At 42.1% G+C, this 22,080-nt stretch overlaps 1 long non-coding RNA gene across 1 annotated transcript in view; it reads right to left on the bottom strand.

The window, feature by feature from the left end:
* Nucleotides 1-1,736: 1,736 nt before the first annotated feature.
* LOC105235531 overlaps nucleotides 1,737-22,080 on the bottom strand; it is a 60,447-nt gene continuing 40,103 nt past the window's right edge. The window contains exons 3-4 of the long non-coding RNA XR_002141822.2: nucleotides 7,728-7,816; nucleotides 1,737-1,930 (exon numbers count right to left, since the gene is read on the bottom strand). This is a non-coding gene — a long non-coding RNA (uncharacterized LOC105235531). The remainder of the gene's footprint in view (nucleotides 1,931-7,727; nucleotides 7,817-22,080) is intronic.

Here is a 22,080-nt window from a genome sequence, read left to right as displayed (position 1 = left end):
CTTCTCTGGAAAGTAGGAATGATAACATCTACCTCATAATAATTTAATTAGTTACTACTATTACACTAACTTATTAGAATGATGATGATACTAACATACATTCACATAATTAATGGTTCTAGGTAGTGTCACCATAAGCATCTTTACCGCAAGCATTTTTGCTACATAACCCTGTGGCCATAAGGCAATATTGCCATAAAAGATAAAAATCATGAAAAATAGAAGAGGGGTATTCATTAAAGAAGAAAAAAGGAAACATGAAAAAAAAATAACAAAATTATAAAGACTGTTGCAAAATACAAAGTATTTTAATACATTCAAAATGTACAGTGTAGATTCATGGCAATACTGTGCAAATAAATTGATTTTACTTTGTGGATTGTACCTAACTAAGCACTTTCTTTAAAGTATTTCATTCATAGTATTATACATTTTTTTGCTTGTTACTTCTTCTCATTCACCATCACATTCTTTCTTTATTTGCTAAAAAATTTCTTCCTTCATTGAGAGAGGTATCGGTTTCCAAATCCTAGGATGTACATTGTAACTGAGCTTTGTATCAGAGTTTTTGTTTGTTCTTGATGTATTGTCACAAGTCTGCTCATAGACGTTCCTAAATTCTATGGGAAATGTGGGTTCAAAACCCCACACCACTGTATAGACTGTTAGGAAGGCTGTTTATATAATATAAAAATGATAGTACTGTGTCAATGGAGAAATCAAATCAAACTGTCAACCAGTTATTTTTTTTTATCTTTTATGGCAAAACTGCCTTACAGCCAATGAGTCATATGGCAAAAAAAGGTTTTCAGTGAACATGTTTACAGCAAAGATGTCTACAGCAAAGAGGCTTACAACAAAAACTCCAGATACAATAATTAATATATTAATACTAATAAAGTACCTAGTCAATAGTTAGTAATAGTAATAAACGTTAACTATTAGAGGGGTTCTGATTAACCATACATCCTCAACTCCTGGCACATTGCCTGGCACCCTGTATTCTATAAAAACTGATTGAATAAATGGATAGATGGACAAATAAATAGCAAAGATACTTGTTGCAGCATTATAAAGCCAAAATTTGTAAATCTTCTAACATCTAGCAACAGGACTGGTTTGATATATTATGGTTCATAAATACAGTCAGCATAAAGTATACTTTTAAAGAACATTCACTGACCTAGAAAATGTCCTTTATATAATGTTGGTGGGGGACAGCATACAGTACGTGTAGTATGCACTATGTAAAATGTTTCCGTGCATACATCAGAAGAAAATGGGAGGAGATATACCAAAGGCAATAATAGTTCTCTCAGGGTGACAGAATAATAGATTACTTTTATTTTCTTTCTTCTTTATACATTCCTGAATTTTCTATTTTCTGCAGTGAACCTGAGCACAACATCCATTCTAATAATTTTTTTTAAATTTCATCATGAAGAACTTGGACATTTAAAAAAAGTTATTGAGTAATCTTAACTGACTTAAGATCTTACCCCTTTAGTAAAACATTTGCAATAGGCCAATTAACACAGCTAAATATACTTCAATGATACTCTACTTAAGAAATCGGTTTGTAAAGAGGCTTTACTAAATATCATTCAAAATTCAACTTTAAAGACACTCACCTTTATTGTAAAAGCTAAGAGTCTGGTTATCAATAATAGCCATGACCCTGAGGATGGCAAAGTCATAAGCAGCACATATAACCTATTTTTATAGCTTACCTATTTTCTCTTCTCATTTAGTTTAGAAACTAATGTAGAAGTTGAGGGATGCCGGGGTGGTCAGTTGGTTAAGCACTGGACTCTGGATTTCGGCTCAAGTCATGATCTCAGGGTTGTGGGATCGAGCCCCACATCGGGCTCTGCACTCAGCGCGAAGTCTACTGGGATTCTCTTTCCCTCTGCTCCTCTGCCCACTTGTGCTGTAAATAAATAAATCAATAAATAAAATCTTGTTTTTTGAAAAAAAAAAACTAATGTAGAAGTTGAAGAAAAAAGCTCTGGAAATCATCATTTACCCAGAGCAAGTGATGATGTATGCCTGCCAAGCCATAAAGAATAATACTTTCTCCACTGATGGATGAATAGATAAAGAAAATGTGATACACACACACACACACACACACACACAGAGAAGAATATTATTTAGCCATAAAAAAGAATGCAATTTTGTTATTTGTGACAACATGGATGGACCTTGAGGGCATTATGCTAAGTGAAATAAGAGAAAGACAAATACTGTATGATCCACTTACATGTAAAATCTTAAAAAAACAAAAACTAAAACAAGCTCATAGGTACACGCAACACATTGGCAGTTGCCAGAGGCCTTGGGGGGGCAGTTGGCAAAATGGTAAAGTGGGGGGCACCTGTGTAGCTCAGTCGGTTGAGCAACCGACTCTTGATTTCGGCTCAGGCCTTGAGCTCAGGGTTATGAGATCGAGCCCTGTGTCAGGCTCTGCGCTCAGCGCACCGCGTCTGCTTGGGATTCTCTCCCTCTCCCTCTGCCCCTCTCTGCCCCCTCTCTCAAATAAATAAATACAATCTTTTTAAAAAATGCTGAAGGGGGTCAAAATGTACAAACTTCCATCTATAAAGGAAATAAGTCATGAGGATGTAATGTACAGCATGGCAACTCTCGTTGATAATACTGTATTGAATAAGTGAAAGCTGCCACAAGAGTAAGTCTTAAACGTTCTCATCACAAGGAAAAATACATTCTGTACCCAGGGTGGTGACAGATGTTAACTAGGCTTATTGTGGGGATCATTTCACAATATAGACAAATATCAAATTCTGTTGTACACTTGAAACTAACATAATGTTGCATGTCAGCTGTAACTCCATAAAAATAATAGTGATCAAAGAAAGAACACTACTTCAGTGTACCTCGCTTCCTTCGTGGCTCTCAGGGAGAGCCGGCATTGCAGGTACTGTAAATACTGTACTTCGGTATGGTCAAAAAAATAGAGCAGTCTGATTAATCAACGATTCTAATTATCATCCATGCAACACATGAATCACCACTTTTCAAAAAATTAGGCTGTCATAAATCGCAATTAACACCGCAACTCTACTGAAGGTTTCATAATTCTTTGATGATGCAGAGGGCACTTCAGTGTCTCTCACGGTGTCAGGCTCGCCAGCATAAAAATCATTTATCCCAGTAGGACGGATGAGGGGAGATGCTGGCTAATAGGAATTTTCAGTTGAGAGAAATGCAAGCCAGCCAGGTTTCACTGTGTTTACAAGGCTGAATGAATGTCTATTGAGCTCTTTAAGCACCTCCTGAGAAAGGCGCTCTATTTGTCTGAGATGTTATAATTATTATTCCACAGGAATACAATGGTAACATTCTATTTTGCAACAAAGAAAATTAGATTACAAGTTTTCCTACAATCCTCCCTCCTCCCGCTAAGATCACAAGCCGTACAGAGTTACAATGGTGCCAATTACACCATCTTTTCATGCACTGTATGCTCCTTGGGCTTTTGATGATCTGAATGGATTTCATACCAAATAGAGCTACTGGCAGCAATCAAAACAATTTGGAGGAAAATAGTTCCATCTTCTGTGTTCAAGTACTGTTATTGATTTAAACTTCATATTTGCCTCACTTCTTTTTCGGTACAACAAGCAAGCATGTGGCTTGTCTGGGCCCCCATTCTGCCTAACCAAGAAAAAGGGGAGGGAAAACCTGACACTTAGTAGCCTTTTCCGTCACTAGTTGCTAGAAGCCCACATCCATCAAAGAGAGAGTCTTTTTCAGAATTTAGTCCAATCCACCATATCCCACTCCCCTCACTCCACTTTACAGAATCAGAGGCACAGAGAGGTTAAGGCTTTTGCCCCAGTTGACACAGCTAGCCCAGAGCAGGGCCCAGATTCTAGATCTCCGGATAGCCCACACGTTACACCGAATCATTTCCTCGGTGCCCATTGTGTGAAACTCCACATCTTCTCTAAATCATGGATGAGACTTTGCCTGAAAAATAGCACTATTCTTTAAGCTAGGTGTAAAACAAAAGAAGACAAAAAGGGGGAGAGAGATTGTGTGATGGAGGTTCGGGAAAAGAGCCCAGCATTACATCCTTGAGGTACCACTCCCACATCACAGCCAAGCTTACTCTCCTGATGCAGGAATTTGGGGTTTTGGTCCTGGCAAAGTTAGCCGCTCAGGTTTATTTATTTGAAAAGCTGTGACGGGACTCCCTGAAAGAGTCTTTGCAGGATATTTGAAGCTGATGGCCAGAGGTTCTTTAATGAGCAAAGAAATACTCTGACCCTCCCAGCCCTGCCCTGGCTGTCCAAGATGGGAGGGAAACCTATTCTAACATGGGAAAAATTCAAGGTTTAGGTCAATATAATTGGCTGATCCTCAACAAAAAAGGAAGTTAGTCTGTTTAAGGGGTTAAGTCATTCAGTGTGATATCAATCAGCTTCCAACTCAGCCCTGCAGGGAATTTGTATTATGATTCTCCAGAGAGGTGCAGCCTGGAGAAATTGAATCAATAAATGGGAAAGTTGCAATATTATAGGTGTGATAAGAAGCTAAGAGAATAAGATACACCTCCCCCCAGTTTGGGGCTTAACGTAAGAATCACTGTGCTTGTGGGAAAGGGTCTGGCTCCTCAGGGTGCCGGTGACTGTGGGAGTGCCTATGTCAACACCAATGACAATGAGAGGACTGATACTACATAACAATGACAAAACCCACAGTGGTATCAGGGCTACACCATACCCTTAGGATCTGCTCTGTTCAAGGGTAGAGAACCAAAGTTCACCTCAGAAAAAAGTGGGGCATCAATATGGAGCCCTGAGTGCCAAGCGCATCAATGAGTAGCAGCGAGCAGGACTGCAGCTTACACTAGGCAGAGGAACACTAGGGCCAGGACCGTGGCACCACCCAGGAAGCAGTGGTGGCCACAAAGGCCACAACAATGGAGCAGAGAAAGGGAGCCAGCACTAAAATGCAGAGCTGCTGCAGGGACAGAGGTAACCAAGTGAGAGCCCGGGTCCTCCGTGGGAAGGAATCCTCCATGGCATCTGCTAGAAAGCTAAAGATCCAAAAGCTTCCCCTGCAGGGGCTTGAGGCAAATGCTATTTCGGCACTCCATTGTTTCATAGCCTCCTTGGCCTGCTCCACCATGCTAACTGGTGTGGCCAACATGTGTGAGAGTCCAGACGAAAGACAGCTGGGACAAGGGAATGGACAGGCTGTGGGCTCTCGGAGAGAAGCACACCATCCCACTAAGGCTGCTTCAGCTCTAACTATCCACAGAGGCCCAGATCTGCTCTGCATTAGACACTCAGCAAGATTAAAGAGTTCTGGACAAGGTCGCCCCTCGGGCTCCATCAGTCCCACAACCAATACAGTTCAAAAATGACTCCATGTCAGATCAGATCTATAACAGCCACATACTCAAACCAAAGCTTTTTGGGAAAAAAAAACAAAACAAAAAACCCCACTACTTCTATCTTCTTTGTTCCTTCCCCTATCAGCCCTGACCTCTCAATTCTCCACAGGCAGAGGTGCGTTTCAGACATCTTTCCACAGCCAAGCAGCACAAGTCATGATGCGGAACCCACATGTCCATTTTTCTGTACCCTCCGTTTCTGGGCTAATGACAGTAACAACAGCCAACATGGCTATGTGAGAAGCACTGTGCTAGGCACTTTGCTTATATTATTATGCATTATTGTGTTTGATCATTTTATCAACTCCTTCAGGGAACACAATCTTAATCCCTACTTTGTAAATGAGGAAAATATGGCACAGAGATGTTTATTACCTTTCCAAGGTCACATAGCTAGAAAGACATGGAGCCTGGCCAGGCAGCCAGGCAGTCCTCCAGAGCCCACAGCCTTCCCCCATATCCCATCATCATTAGACGCAAAGAGCAGCAAGGGATTGGGCTCTTTCAGCTCCCCTGTAGGGAAAACTGAATGTGAAATGAGTTTTAACAGGAAGCAGTTTTTAAATATACACTGTCTCATCTAAAAACGTGCAAATTTTTCTGACTAAATAAAAATGAGCAGAACCAAAGAATTTTGACCTCAATGCCCCCAAGACTGCACAAGAGAACATTCCAAGTTCACTTTCTGTGAGTCACCCCTCCCCAACACTTGCTTGCTGAGTAATGCTAGGAGAGTTTCAATGGGTTCCCACCCAAACTGCATATAAATTAAAGAGCTTTCCAAATCTCCTGCAAAATTTCTCCAACTTAAGTGAGATTTTAAGTTAAGAACTCAGTTTGATTGGCTTAACTTATTTTCACCCATTTCAGAGTTTAAGATTCCCAAATGCCGGGGCACCTGGTGGCTCAGTCCATTAAGCCTCCGTCTTCAACTCAGGTTGTGATCTCATGGTCCTGGATGGAGGTCAGGTTCCCTGCTCAGTGGGGAGCCTTCTCCCTCTCCCTCTGCTACTCCCCCTGCTTGTGCTTGCTCTCTCTCTTTCTCTCTCTCAAATAAATAAAATCTAAAAAAAAAAAAAAAATTCCCATACACCGATTATCTTAAATGACCCAAGGGTTGCAGGTCAAAGACACCCAACAACCAAATAACCTTAGTCCTACAATGAGCTACAGATACTGTGACAGGCCCAGCAACAGTCACAAAAGTTCCCTTGAGGGAGGAAAAATGTTCAAGTTTCATCCCTTCAGAAAACAGCACTCAGATTTAGCCAGGGAAGAATTTGCAGGTGTCCAGGGTCTGACAGGCACCCACTGGGAATGGCTGCAGTTTAAGCCCAGCCACCTCATGGATTCACCGCAAGAGTTCCTAGATCCTTAGTAATCTCAAGGATACAGGTCTATAGAGGGTATGTGGTGATCAGGAAAGGAGAAGCCATTTACTAAAACATGCCAGAGGCGTCAGCAAACCAAAGAAAATACAATTGTAGAAAGGGTGCCCCTAGTAACCCACCCCAAAAGATAAAGAAAACACAAATGACCTAAACTAAAAAACTCTGAAAAGAGGGGGGAAAAAACAGCCTTTGTGTTTGATTCTGGAAACATCTATTATGCTCACACTGAGAGCTGGCGGGCAGATGGTTGAAGCTCATACAAAGAATATTAAATCTACTGAAATCCTCTTTCCCTCCTGAAACAACACAGCTCATGCCTAGAGGGCAAGACAATCAGCACACAAATGGCCACAAATCACTCAGATTCTGTCACTAGCTAGGAAATCCTCACTGCCTCCCCCAGCACCAGGAGCTTGAATGGTTTGCCCCACCCTCACAACAGGTCAGGCAAAGAGGGTCAGAAGGCTGACACTGTCTGTCTGCCTGCCTTTCTCTCTCTCTTTCTCTTTCTCTTTGTCTCTCTTTCCTTTTCTGTCTCTCTCTGTCTCTGTTACTCTCACCATCTCTGTCACTCTCTCCATCTCTGTCTCTGTGTCACTCTTACCATCTCTCTCTGTCACTCTATCTCCCTCTGTCTCCCTGTGTTTCACTCTCTCTATCTCTCTCTCGGTCTCTCTCTCCATTTCTGTCTCTCTGTCTCTCTCTCGCACACATGCACACACAGTGGATGTCTTTGTATTCAGACTGGTTTCTGCCATTAGAGGCAGATATGAAATGAAATGGCACGTGAAAAGCACCCAGCATACAGCCTGTTTATGGGGCTTGCTATGTTTTTTGCCATCTCTTTGCAGGAATAAGAACAGATAATTAGATTTTAAAGGCCAGGAGAAATGAAGTCAACAAACTTTTACCTTGCCCAGTAGTCCTTTACTCTTTATATCTTCTGATGGGCCATCATTCAAAAACGTGGTGAAGGTCACACACGTTCCACTGATTCTGCCTGGAAATAGCAAAGCATGAGATGAGAAAATCATTCCAGTATAATAAAACGTGCCGTATTCCTCTTTTATCCTGAGCATCTGAAGCTCAGTGGCTCGGGGGCTCCTGGGTGGCTCAGTCGGTTAAGCACCGACTCTTGATTTCTCTTTAGGTCATGATGTCAGGGTCATGAGATCGAGCCCCAAGTCGGCTCCGTGCAGGATGTGGAGCCAGCTTAGGATTCTCTCTCTCCCCCTCCTTCTGCCCTTCCCCATCCTCCCTCCCTCTCTATAAATAAATACATAAAGCTCAGTGGCTTATGAGTATCTGGATGACAAGCTGCATTAGAGCCCGGTTACTCAAATGATGGTTCACAAACAAATTCCACTGACATCATCTGGGAGCTAGTTAGAAATGCAGGGTTCCAGGCCCCACCCAGACCTACTGATTCAGAGTCTATGCCTTAACCAGCCCCCAGATGGGACTTGTTTGCTCAGAAGAGCACTGCTCTACAGCAGGCAATAATCTCGATGGAGAGGTGTGTGCACCTCGGGGCCCACACAAAATCATCTATAGTGTGGGCAAAGAAGTTTTATGACTTTTATTTTTAAATGTTTATCTCTACGTTCATTTTACTTTTATTATTGTTTATGATTATCTCAAAAAAGAAATGCAGCTTCTCTACTATTTGACATTTAGCTTGACAGTGATATGTGTATAAACTTATATGGAAAGTATGGACTCAACTTTTCTTTTTAACTGATAGGGCTTTCCACTTAAAAACTGGGCTGATGGTTCTAGCTAAGCTGTGGTACACTTAGGCCATCTCCCTGTCCAGGAAGCTTCCACTATGACATGTTCATTAGATGTCCACTGCCTCCTTCCATATAAATATGTACAGCGGTATACAGCAGGGCCCTTCTCCGAGAGCACTCACCACTGTTTGTCCCGCTGTGCCTCACCCATCGCACAACTGAGTGAGCTGGCCAGAGGACAGGGACATGTATGACACTGACACTTCCTCCTGTGATCCTCCCACCAGCCCTACCCTACATCCACACCATATGATACTGGTGTGCTCCAGTCCTTTGCAGACCCACATATATACAAATAATCATCCTCCAATAAAAAATTAACTCATTTTATTTGAAGTAAGTACCATGAGGGAAAAGTACAGGAGGGTCAGGGCAAACATTCACAGTCTGGAGGACCAGGGAAACCTCCGTGAAGAAGTGACATTTGACTGGGGACCTAAAGAATGAACACAACTTAGGAGCATTAACTCAGGAGAAGCAAGCTCAAACAACCTATGTGAGGAGGGAATTTGGAACAGGCAAGATTCTAGTGTGGTTGGATATTGGCGAGCAAGAGAGACAGCAGCAGGGACGAAGCTAGTGGGGAAGACAGGGTGCAGATGTTTGGGACCATGTGAAGGATTTGGGACTTTATCACATCAGACTATGGAGCTTAGGCCAATGTCCCAGTTTGAGCTCATCCAAAAGCAGATCCTGAGGCAAGGACTGGGTATAAAAAGTTTGTTTGGGAAGTAATCCAGGAAGCTTGGTGAGGGATGAAGACAAGGTAGCAAGGCAAGACAATAAGAGGGTCACCAATGAGCGCAGGAGACAATGAGGGTCAATCCCAGAAGGGACCCTCTGGGTGACAGCATGAAACATGCCTTACAATGTTCCCACTGAGAGGCAGGGAAGCAGGACACATAGCCATCAATTCTCACCACCACCACCCCCCATTGTTTGCAAGATCCTTCTGTAGTGTTCACTCCCACTTTCTACAGAGATGAGGAGGGGCCTATGGCCAGAGAACATCTCATCACATGCAGGAAGACGTTCAGCATGCAGGTAGAGTGAACAACCCACCCACGTCACCCATGAATGGCCAGGAGTTAGCACGGAAAGTCCTGCATCCTGGGAACCCCACAAGCCCTGGTAAACTGAAATGACTGGTTACTCTAATAGAAGAGCTATCTGCAGAGGACATCTGGAGTAGGTCAAAGGTATTTGGGTGGAACATTGACAACTGTGAAAAGGCATCAGAAGATCCCACAAGTGCACCCTGCCTAGCTCCTGAAATAGCAATGACATTTTCTTACCGGAAAGACAGAGGTAATGACATATGTTAACGAAGCCCGAGAGGATTACAAAGCTGGACAGTACAAAGTTCCAGTCTGTAGCACAGGTTATTGCCTATAATTACACACCAGTATTAGTTTCCTAGGGCTGCTAGAGTAAGTCGACACAAACGTGTGGCTTAAAACAATACAAATCTATTATCTTAGAGTTCTGGAGGTGGAAGCCTAAAACGATTGGCAGGGCTGTCTTCCTTCTGGAGGCTCTAGGGAAGAAGGCATTTCCTTGCCTTTTCCAGCTTCTAGAATCTGCATTCCCACTTGCTGTCCTGTAGCACTCGGACTTCTGCTCCATCAGGAACTCTTCCTCTCTGACTTTCACCTTCCTGCCTCCCTCTCACAAAGACCCTGGTGATTACATTGGGCCAACATGAATAATCCAGGATAATCAATCTTAAAATCCTTCACTGAATCACATCTGCAGAGTCCCCTTTATGCCATGTAAGGTGACATATTCACAGGTTGCAGACACCTCTGGGGCACGGAAGGGAACATTCTGTCTACAACAATGTCCGTGATTCCAAGGCACATTTCATTGTAAGATGTACATTAATTTGGTAGTGGCTTTGATGGGTGGTAACCACTATCTAAGTAAATGTATATTTTAAATACGTATCCTGATTTCAGAAATGTTAAAATGTGAACAGCTATGCATCTCGGAATTCAGCATCCATGAGAGTTCAACAAGCGGAGCAGGGCTGCATTTTCACAGACTTGGGTGCTCCATGCAGAGCCTACGGTGAATCCACTGGGGTGTGTATAGCAGTAAGAGACAGGCTCTGGGGGCATCTGGGCGGCTCAGTCAGTTAGGCGTCTGCCTTTGGCTCAGGTCATGATCTCGAGGTCCTGGGATTGAGCCCCTTGTGGGGCTCCCTGCTCTGCAGGGAGCTTGCTTCTCCCTCTCCCTCTGCTGCTCTCCCTGCTTGTGCTCTCTATCTGTCTCTGTGTCAAATAAATAAATAAAATCTTAAAAAAGAGAGAGAGAGAGAGACTCAGGCTCTACCCTCATGGAGATCTCCTTCTGATGGGAGAGGCAGACAATAAGCAGTAACCCAGCGGGTGACAAGTGCCACAAGGACGAAGAAAGTAGAGGGAGGAAAGAGAGGCTATGGTAGGGCAGGGAAGGAAAGATCCCTTTCACCTGGACCAGGTCAGGGGAAGCATGTAAGGAGGTCATGTTTAAGCTGAGACCTCAAAGAAGGCCCAGAAAACAGGATCAGGGTCAAAGAGCAGCCCAAACACAAGAACTATGAGGCAGAAGGAAGCTTGACTCTAGAACATTCCTCGTTTTCACAGGAAAGATACTTCCTAACGACCACCATCCCCACTCTGAGGCATAACGCTGCTCAGGTAAGATCAACTATAAAACTTGACAGCAAATTCCATTTTTTTTTCTTTTTTTTTCCTTAAGGTTGGGTGGGAGATGTGGTAGGACAAGAAGGGGAACAAAGAGCTGAGAAGATGATTTGCTATAAGACTTAAGAGCACAAACTACCATTTTGTTTCTGACTTAAACTTGTATTAAGTGTGTCACCTGTGAGCAGCATAGAGCTAGGCCCAAAGGAAACATAATATTCTCATCTTCCTACTTTCTGCTCCCTCAACAACTGGTTTCCTTATTTTTAAAAATCACATGGGCATTTCTTTCCTTCTTTTTTTTCTTTTCAACTTTACAATCACAACACCCCAATACCTCTACCACCCCCCTCCTAATATACCCTACTCCCACCCTCCTGAAGTTGTCCCTGTATCAGAAAGCCAGAGCTCTGACAAGCATGTGAGCCTCTCGTAGGGAAAACAAGACACAGACAGGCCCTCCCCAGACCAGAGACGAGACAACCGGGTCCTGTTCCTACCGGGGTCAAGGGCCGAGACCATTGTCTGCTTGATTAAAGCCCCGTCAAAGAGAATAAACAGAAGTCTCAGTCCCTCTCAAGAGAAAGGAAAAAGCCATCTGGAAAATCCCCCGCATCGTTATGACAGCTACAAATTGCCAATTATTAATGGCTCCCAATCTAACAGCCAGACTACAACAGGGACTCGATTTGTTAGGAAATACTAGTGAGGACCAGCTCCCCAAACAAAAGGGCAAACACACAAGCACAAAGAATCTGCCCACACCCTCCCCAGAAGTTCAAAGGTTCAGAATCTTGCAGCTTTAGAGGATAATGTGGAAGAGACTCATTAGTGGTGAAAGGGTGAGGCCTCAAGCTGTGGCTCATGACTAAATCATGTAACAGAACACCTTCTTATTAACCTTGACTTACACATCTCAACAATGTTTCCTGACATGAAATTTGCAATCAAGATAGATACAATTAATATAAACACTAGTCAGAGATATGTAGGGAAGAGAAATCTTGATTTTTTTGTTGTTGTTCCCTTGGGCTTTTCAGGAAAGTATTTTAAAAATTGCTCACTCATATGCCAGTGAATCTGAAGGTTATTTTACCAATCATTACAATGACAACAATATACAGTCTGGCAACTCAATTGTCATGCATGTTTAACTTAAACCTCTAGCTTTCAGAAGTAAATTTACATAATTCTATTATTGCTAGAACAGTCATTTTAAAGTCATATCATTCCACATGTAAAGTATCTTGACCCGAGTCCTACAGGAAACAAGGAAGGCCTGGAAATTTATAATTATATTTGGGCCTAAACATGAAACTGTAACCAAGAAACCAGGAAATTTTCAATAATAGCCTGGACTAAGCTGAATACTTTCCAAACCATCAATCATAGGTTTGTTGGACACCCTTACAGGTTAAATGATGCAAGCAATTTCAGTGCAGGCTGGTGTGATGCCCACCGAAATGAAATGTGAACCAATATCTACAGATGTTCAGCATGATCCACGAGGATTTAACCACAAGTCACTCATCAGTGTTAATGGAGCATGTCTCTCAACTTCCAGCTGACACCTTGGAATGTTACTGCCGTAGAAAAGGTAGATCAAGGCAGTACCAGCTGTGATCTGGGAAAATTGAAGGTAAATAAAGTGTTGTCACCTATCCGAGGTGGAGGGAACTGAAAGCCCAATCCCTATTTTTACGAACCTGTCAACAGAATATTTTATATAGAAACTCATCGGCCATTCATCATCAAAAACTACCTTCGACCGTGGCTGTTCTGCCCCTTCTTTGTAACCAAGCTGCCTAAACAGATGAGGAGGGCAACAATTCTGTCTCATACTTTTGGCTCTCTCAAAAGCTAGCGTAGTGTTCTGGTCATAATAGATGCTCAGTAAATCGTTCTTGATGAGAACAAAAAGGGAGAAGGAGGAAGAAGAGGGTATAAAATACCCTCAGTTTTCATCTTGAATAGGAAGAAGAACTGCAAGTAATCAATGGGCCCCAATGAAGCAATTTTGAAATAGTCTTCCTCTTGTGATTTCAGGTAAGAATGCCCAACACCCCTAATTAAGCCCAGGTCTAAGTTGAGAAGGTTCCATTTTGTCATTTACATTTGGCTGTTTCTCAGCTTAGATGGAGTACTTCTTGGCCTTCTTGTCGCTCATTCAACTGGGGTTAGTGTAATACATTTAACCTAATGGTGTTTACTCTACACTTGCTCAGCTAACAGCAAGACTTGACAACTGGATTTTTATTTAAGTGTGCTCTTGGATGGCATCCTAGTGAGATAAGATAGAGCAAAAGAAATAATGTCTGCAGGCACATATTCCTAATGAGGGGTGAAGTTAATTGGCGTGTGGGCAACAGCACTCATTCCTTGCTTGCAGAGCCATGCAGCGTCTTTAACAAAATTCTAAATCCCAGGGGTGCTTTGTAATACTTCCTGTATTACAAAAGTTTATAACTTCCTCTCAAGAGTTGACACTCGTTCTTGAGAAAGGTTGATTTTCTTAAATTAGGTAGTCAGGGATATTAAGCTACCTGCGGACTTTTCTACCTACAGGCATCTTTCTCCTGTTCCCAAACTAGCTACATGTGCCAAGCACCATCGTAAATGTTTTATGCACAGTACCAGGGCAAAGCAACCTTGAAAGGTCCATGTTTCACAGGTGAGGATGCTCAGAGAGGCTAAATAATTTGTCAAAGGTCACACAGCTATCCAGTGAGGGAGGTATGAACTAAAACCAGCTCTTAGAGGCGCCTGGGTGGCTCAGTCGTTAAGCGTCTGCCTTAGGCTCAGGGCGTGATCCTAGCGTTCTGGGATTGAGCCCCATGTCAGGCTCCTCAGCTGGGAGCCTGCTTCTTCCTCTCCCACTCCCCCTGCTTGTGTTCCCTCTCTCACTGGCTGTCTCTCTCTCTCTCTCTGTTGAATGAATAAATAAAAAAATCTTAAAAATAAATAAATAAATAAAACCAGCTCTTAGATTCTAACGCCCATACCCTTCTCAGATACACACCTCATAGCCTGAATCTTCATCCCACTCTCATGAAGCCAGGCCTGAACTCCTTCTCCCATTTCATTTGGAAAAACTTACCAAGTTTCTCCTATTCTGGAAGTGGGGAGTGGGCTGGAAATTATACTGACAGATGGAAATCTGATTTCCCTCAAAACTCCACCATATCTATGATTCAACACTTTGTAGAGACATTATTTATTATCATCATCAATACTACACTAAATCGCAAGGCAGCACTGTATTTTTCAGAGTTGGACTAAATTAAAGAGATGAAGCTGAGCTCTCCAAGCTCTCCATTGACTCAAACTAACCCTATAGGACCTGGTAAGTAAGTGTTCCAAAGAAACAAATAAAACAATTTGTAAAACAAAATGAGCCAATGGATCCCTCCATCCCAAGTTGTTTGAAGGAAGTTGAGACCTGTCTTTGAAACAAAAGTCCTATGTATGGCAGAAATCTCAGCCCATGAAAGCAGTTACCTCTTGACTATTATTATTCTTCCTAAAATATCCTACATGCTAAAATCAAAACTTAGAAATACAGAAAAGAAATAAACGAATAAACAGAAACCTCATGATCTCAGTACCCAGAGACAATCCCTGTTAGTAGTCTGTATAATTCCCTTCTTCCTGTCTATTTTCTGTGTAGTTTTTATGTAGCTGATTTCACATCACAAATATAGCTCTTGATTTCTGAGGAGATTTGGGGAAGCATATGGGCACGCAGTTTTAACCTTAGCATATTAAAATAATAAACATTGGTCAGAATTTCTTCTGAAAGGTTGACTTTCAGAGTACATATCAGCTTAAATTCAATGATTTAAGGAGTTGATCCAAACGAATCTAAATTTATTCAAATATTACTGTTACATAATTCCTTCAGGTTTCCTGAACTACATAACTTCATAAATTTCCCTAATGACAGGAAAACTCCAGTGAGGATTACACAATTCTGCAAAATCAGGAGTAAGCAAAAAGGAAATTAAAAATTGTGAGAAAAGGACATTAAACAGACTTTATTCACTTGTTTTAATTAGTATAGCTGAATTTTAATTATCACAATTCTGCAGCAGACACTAGCAAATGTGCTGAAACCATCTTGGAAAATTAACAAAGCTTTAATACTACCAGGTCCTGTTTAATTTTATTCTATTCTGCATTTGCAAAATAAAGAGTGATTTAAGCAAGAAGGTAGGGCATTTGGAGCAGGCAAGAAAAATAGAAAGTTTGCATCATTTAAGTAAATTGTTCAACTATAATCTCCATGAAGGCAAGGATGAAATGACTTCATTTATTGTCATAGACATGGTATCTAGCATAGTGAGTGCGTGAATGTAAAAATGAACAATTGTATCTCTTGTCTCCTCAAAAGGGCTACAAAATTCCCAAAGGCAGAGACTGTAACTTTTATTTTTAATTCATACACAAAACATCAATAGAGAGTTGAGTAATTAAGAATCAGTCAACAGATACTCCTTAGCAAACACATTTTCTGGGGAGGAATAGCTTCCACCATCCCCCAGTGAAAAGGACAGAACAGTCTAGACACTGAACCCACAACACAACCCAGCTAAACTACTGTGACCCAGGAGGTGCTAAACTCTGCTGCTTCTCCTCTCAGGAGGTTAACACCAGGGTCTATGAATGCAAGGGAGGTCAAGGTCCATACTCCCTAATCCACCCAAGTGTTTCCACTTGTGTCTTCTTACGTACAATTGAGGAGGTTTCTCTCCGTTCTGGGGATTATTTTACCTAAAGATACGAAAGTTTTGGGGGATGATGAGCTGGAGGGCTGCCTTCTGCAGGAGGGTCTCCTGATTCCAGCACTGCACCATCTGATTCCTGATTCATTTCATTTTAACTCTCATTTGCCACCATCAGACTAGATCCTGGATTATGCTACCAGCCCAATACCTCAATTTTATCATCACTTGATTCTTAATATGTCCAATTAATTGGACCCATTCCTTGGCTGAATTTGCTGCTGACGGGCATATGAGTTTCAGATCCCATCCTCACTCTGGTCCCTAAAATCTCCCTGAGCTACCACTTACAGCTGTGGTTGGCCCCTTTCTGCCTGCTTACCCACAACCACCTGCCTCTCTCAACCACCTCTCACTCAGAGCCACAAACCACAGACATTAGGTTCTCCACAGAAGTTAATACACATCCCTAAGAATGAAAGACTTTGAATTATTACGAAAGCAACATACACACACACACACACACACACACACACACCCTTTAACAAAATTGATACAATACAGAAAACTACAAAGTAGGTCATAAAGCTCCCTTATAATCAGACACCCAAGAAATAATTGCTAGTGACCTCTTATTGTGCATTCTTGTGTGTTCCTTCCTAATTCAACATCTAAGTTGTGGCAGAAGAACTTTGCTTCATCTGTGTTATCCATCAGTTTGGATTGAGAGTCACAAGAAGAGACCTTAGTGTTATGAGCCCATGATGTAGTCAATAAATAGCTTTTGGCACTGATTGTGGAGTAAATCAGTTGCCAGGAACAAAGGTATGAGGGATCTGTCACAATCCCACACCTGCTTGTTTCCCTGGTTGAATGGTTTGACTTCAATAACATTTTCATTTAGAATGCTTATCGGTGGCATATGAAGTATATAAAGAGAGACATAAGTAAGAATGCTTTGGTGGAATGAGTTTTGCTTTACTCCAGTCAATTTTTTCAACCCACTGGGCTTCCTTCCTAACAATGCAAATCTGATTCTTTCATTACCTACTTGAATTACAGGCCTTGGCTTCTGTAAGCCAAGTTGCTATACAGATTTTAAACCTTATATAACCCTGGGTATGTCTGAAGTCAGATTAGTCTTCACAGTAAAAAACAAAACAAAACAACCAGACTTAAGAGAATCTCTTCTACCCAAGCATTTGCATTTCACAAGTAAAGGTGAATTTTATATGTATGTATGGAGATACTTAAGTCTTACAGAAGTCTGACATGACCAATAGTTTTATTTCACCTCTGTATGTGCATTTCTAATCAGACTTAAAGCTTTGTTATATTGATAATTAACTCTAAACATAGAAAAGGGAGACAGAAACATTATTAATAGGTATAGGTGTTAGTCTTTCTTGCTAGGGACCAAAGAGCAGCATTCAGTCTTCTGTGTATGTATCTAGATGCCTAGAGATGTGTGTAGGGATGTGTTATATACATTTATATGTACTGCACGTAACATTCCAGAAAAATAAATACCCCTCCATCTAAAGTCAATGTATATGAGGAAGTTTGGAGTGTAATCAACTCACCACCCCCCCTTCAGAGAATCACTGTGGGATGTAAAATAAAAGCACAGAGTTATACCATTTTGCCTTTTTCTTTCAGGAACTAAATTTGCATTATCCTTCTGCCATATGTTCAGGTAGCTTTCAATGGTACCTTAGGCAGCTGTGTCATTGAATTCCCCAACCTTAATGAATAAACTAATTACAGTCTGAAATGAACTCTTGCAGACTAGCTATCTCCTGCCATAGATCAAGAAAAGAACTTTATTCCCACCACTCTCTGCTAATTTGCATGAGTTACAAAAAGTGCACCATAGCATCCTTCCCTACTCCAGCCGGGCGACCAGAGCCACATCAATAGGACAATATGCCATCAGTATTCATTCTTCACAGTTCAATTTTGCAGCGGTAAATTTGCCACTGCCATGGTTCTCAAGTATAACTGCAACTAGGACACTATTGGTGAACTTGAGTTAGATGGCAGTGTTGCTATAATTGTTAGTTTCACTGCGTTAAATTTTACAATTGAGCACTATCATTCATCTGGGTCTTGGAGCTGTTTGTTTACAAACACTTTCCAAAGAAAGGTCACAATAAAGGTTTGATCATTTGAAGAACTTTAGTAAGAGTCATTTTATCAAACACAATTATGGCTGAATCAATAGGCGAAAATTATCAGGAAAACAAGCTAAGGAGAGAGGACAGACACTCTGTAAGTCAGCCTTCATTCTCTGAATTTAACATGTATCCTGCCCCCTAGATAGGGATCCTGCTGTATCTGTTAATTATAATACTGGGTTGGATTCCAATTACATGGTTCTCAGATGATTATAACCTTATGGTGGCTTTGTTGTCAAATTAACTCTTTCTCACTAGCAGCGAGTCACAAAATTTTAAGAGACTGACTACAGAGCACCCCAGGCTCTTTGGCTTCTTTCTCCTTCAACATGCTTGCAAATTTTCCCATTGCAGTTGTAGAATCCCAGAGTGAAAGGTGGGATAACCTACCACAAAAGTGAACGTGAGGAGGCCTGGATTCTAGGCCCCATTTTATGCAGTCTAGCTCGGACTCAGACTCAAACAGCTTCGACTTCCTTTTCCACCACGTGGGGGGAATGAAGTGTAACTAAGCTCCACTAGAACACGTGTAGGAGTGGACATGCCTTTGAGGCTGACATGCATTTAAGATACCAGTGGGATCATTTTTACTTGACCCTCTCAACCCAGGTCAGACCTCTGTTGCTTATTCTATTCACAGTACGTTCAGATACTCTCATCCGGAACATTCCAAAATTATCATTATCATCATCAAAATGTGATGTTCAGAATATAGTTCAGATTTCCTTTCAAGAGCTAAAGCATCTTACCCTGTAGTATGTCCCACATCTCACAAAAGCACAAGATTGTAAGGTTAACTTACACCTGTAGAGAGACCAAAAAGTCCTTGCAACAAATAAGATTAAATTTAAACCATCCTGATCAAAAAGTGACCCTCACACTTTTCCTTAGAAGAATTAAAGTTCGAAAGTAGGACTAGAGACAGAGTATCCTAATAATGGTATAATAGTGAAAAGCAGGAATGTTGTAATAAATTCCATTTATATAGGATGGCACAGTTTGAAATTTTTTTACATATATTTGTTTCTTACATTATGTAATCCATCTGTAATTCTAATATCACATGATGAAATGAATAGGTGTCTAGTTTCATATAATATCTTTATTTTATTGATAACATAAATCCAGATCTTTTCCTTCCATACTTAGGCTTACAGTGCTTGTTTTCCTTCCCAGGTTTGTCAAACCCTGAAAAACATTGAACTGCCTTCCATTTGTTTTTCACTTTTCCTCTAATTTTATTTCACCTGTAGCAAAATAAAATTTATGAGCTAATGTAGTCTGACAAAGACTCAGATGGCACTGGAGTAAGCATTTGGTTAATCTGCCCAGTACCATGGTAGGCACAGACCCTAAAAATATTCAAGAACTTACACACCAGTATAGAGCTGTTCATTTCTCCAGTTTAGTATCTAAATCCACCAGAGGTCCTCTGATAATTTACGACACTTACTCTCTTCTCCCAAAAGAAACATGAATGACCTAAGGAAGCACCATCTCTATCAGGAAGTGTGTAGTTTCCTTCTTCAGGTCTCACAAGTTAGTATCTCCCACCAGGCCCTACATCCCATTCTGAAAAGAGGGTCCATACTTGTATCAGTCAGGGTAGTAGCAGGAAATAGATGGCACACTCATACTGGGCCATTAGGAGACTGTTTATAAGGATATGGGCAGGCTTAAGATTTAGGGAGGGGAGTTGAGTTAAGATGGCAAAGGAGTAGGGGACTCCTTTTTCAGCCAGTCCCCTGAGTCAAGTTGGATAGGTACCAGACCAGCCTGAACATCCACGGAATCAGCCTGAGATGCAGGAAGATACATCTGGATCTCTACAAATGAACATCTCCATCGATGAGTATTGAGGTACGAAGCAGGGAACTGTGAAACCGCGCACAGATATCGGAAGATAAACAGAAGGGGGAGGGAGCGACCGAGTTCGGGCACTGGGAAGCGGTAGCCACCTGCACGGGGGAGCGGGCGGACTCGCGGACCGGCACCCGCGAGACAGCAGACTGAGACCGGGAGCTCCGGGAGCGCGCGCCAACACACTGAAACGGAACTCCGGTGTGCTCACTGGAACCAGACTGAGACCGGGAGCTCCGGGAGCGCGCAGGGGCGGCTGGTGGCTGGCGGCTGGCGGTGTTAGAAACGCAAAGGACAGAGACGCGCCGGCCTTGGAAATAAGGGCTGGGACGCCGGGTGTGGGGCTCACATCCCGGGATGCTACAGGGTTGAGCAGCACCAACAGTAACAGAGTTAAAGTGGCCAGAATATCACTGGAGAACGGTCCACGATCCCTCTGTTCTGAGACAGAGGCTGAGATTCAGCCACTGCTGCTCTGACTCTCAGAAGAGGCACAGCAAACCACCAGGGAAAGCCGCCAGAGAACAAAAGCCTGGAAACACCGGCTCACAGTGTGCCCACACCCATCCTCCCTCGCAGGGGACACAGAGACTTTACCCAACAGGGTTGCCTGAGTATTGGCGCAGCAGGCTCCTCCCCCAGAAGGCAGGCTGAAAAATCAAGAAGCCCACATCCCTAAGATCCCTATAAAACAAGGGCACACAGCCTGGGTCCTGGTCAATAATTTGGGCTCCGGACAACCCCGCAACCTCACCTCATCAGAATGACGAGAAGGAGAAATCCCCCCGCAGCAAAGAAAAGACAATGAGTCTGTGGCCTCCGCCACAGAACTAATGGATATGGATATAACCAAATTATCGGAAATGGAATTCAGAGTAACAATGGTCAAGATGATGTGTAGACTTGAAAAAAGTATTAACGAAAATGTGAATGAGAATATAGAATCTCTAAGGGTGGAAATGAGAGCGAATCTGGCAGAAATTAAAAATTATATGAGCCAAATGCAGTCAAAACTAGAGACTCTAACGGCCAGGGTGAGTGAGGCAGAAGAACGTGTCAGCGAATTGGAGGATGGGTTAGTAGAAGAGAAAGCTAAAATAGAATCAGGACTTTAAAAAATCCACGCTCAGGAATGTAGGTTACGGGAGATTACTGACTCAATGAAACGTTCCAATGTCAGAATCATCAGCATCCCCGAGGGGGTGGAGAAAAACAGAGGTCTAGAAGAGATATTTGAACAAATTGTAGCTGAAAACTTCTCTAATCTAGCAAGGGAAACAAACATTCATGTCCAAGAGGCAGAGAGGACCCCACCCAAGCTCAACCATGACAAACCTACGCCACGTCACGTCATAGTGCAATTCACAAATATTAGATCCAAGGATACAGTATTGAAAGTGGCCAGGGCAAAGAAATTTCTCACGTACCAAGGTAAAGTTATCAGAATTACATCAGACCTGTCTACACAGACCTGGAATGAAAGAAAGGGTGGGGGGGGGGCATTTTTAAAGCTCTTTCAGAGAAAAACATGCAGCCAAGGATCCTTTATCCAGCAAGGCTGTCATTCAGAATTGATGGAGAAATAAAGACGTCCAGTATCGCCAGTCATTGACCAATTTTGTAACCACGAAACCAGCCCTACAGGAGATATTAAGGGGGGTTCTATAAAAGTAAAAAGGCCCCAAGATGATACAGAACAGAAAGTCACATTCGATAGAAACAAAGACTTTACTGGCAACATGGCATCATTAAAATCATATCTCTCAATAATCAGTCTCAATGTAAATTTCCTAAATGCTCCCATAAAATGCCACAGGGTTTCAGATTGGATAAAAAGACATGACCTATCCATTTGCTGTCTACAAGAGACTCATTTTGAACCTAAAGATAGATTCAGACTGAAAGTAAAGGAATGGAATACCATCTTTCATGCCAATGGACTTCAAAAGAAAGCTGGGTAGCAATTCTCATATCAGACAGATTGGATTTTAAACTAAAGACTGTAGTTAGAGATACAGAAGGGCAC

This window comes from Ailuropoda melanoleuca, chromosome 11, assembly GCF_002007445.2.
Source record: "Ailuropoda melanoleuca isolate Jingjing chromosome 11, ASM200744v2, whole genome shotgun sequence".
Taxonomy (NCBI): domain Eukaryota; kingdom Metazoa; phylum Chordata; class Mammalia; order Carnivora; family Ursidae; genus Ailuropoda; species Ailuropoda melanoleuca.
Note: the sequence above shows the minus strand (reverse complement) of the source record. Positions and strands in the feature narration are given on the sequence as shown.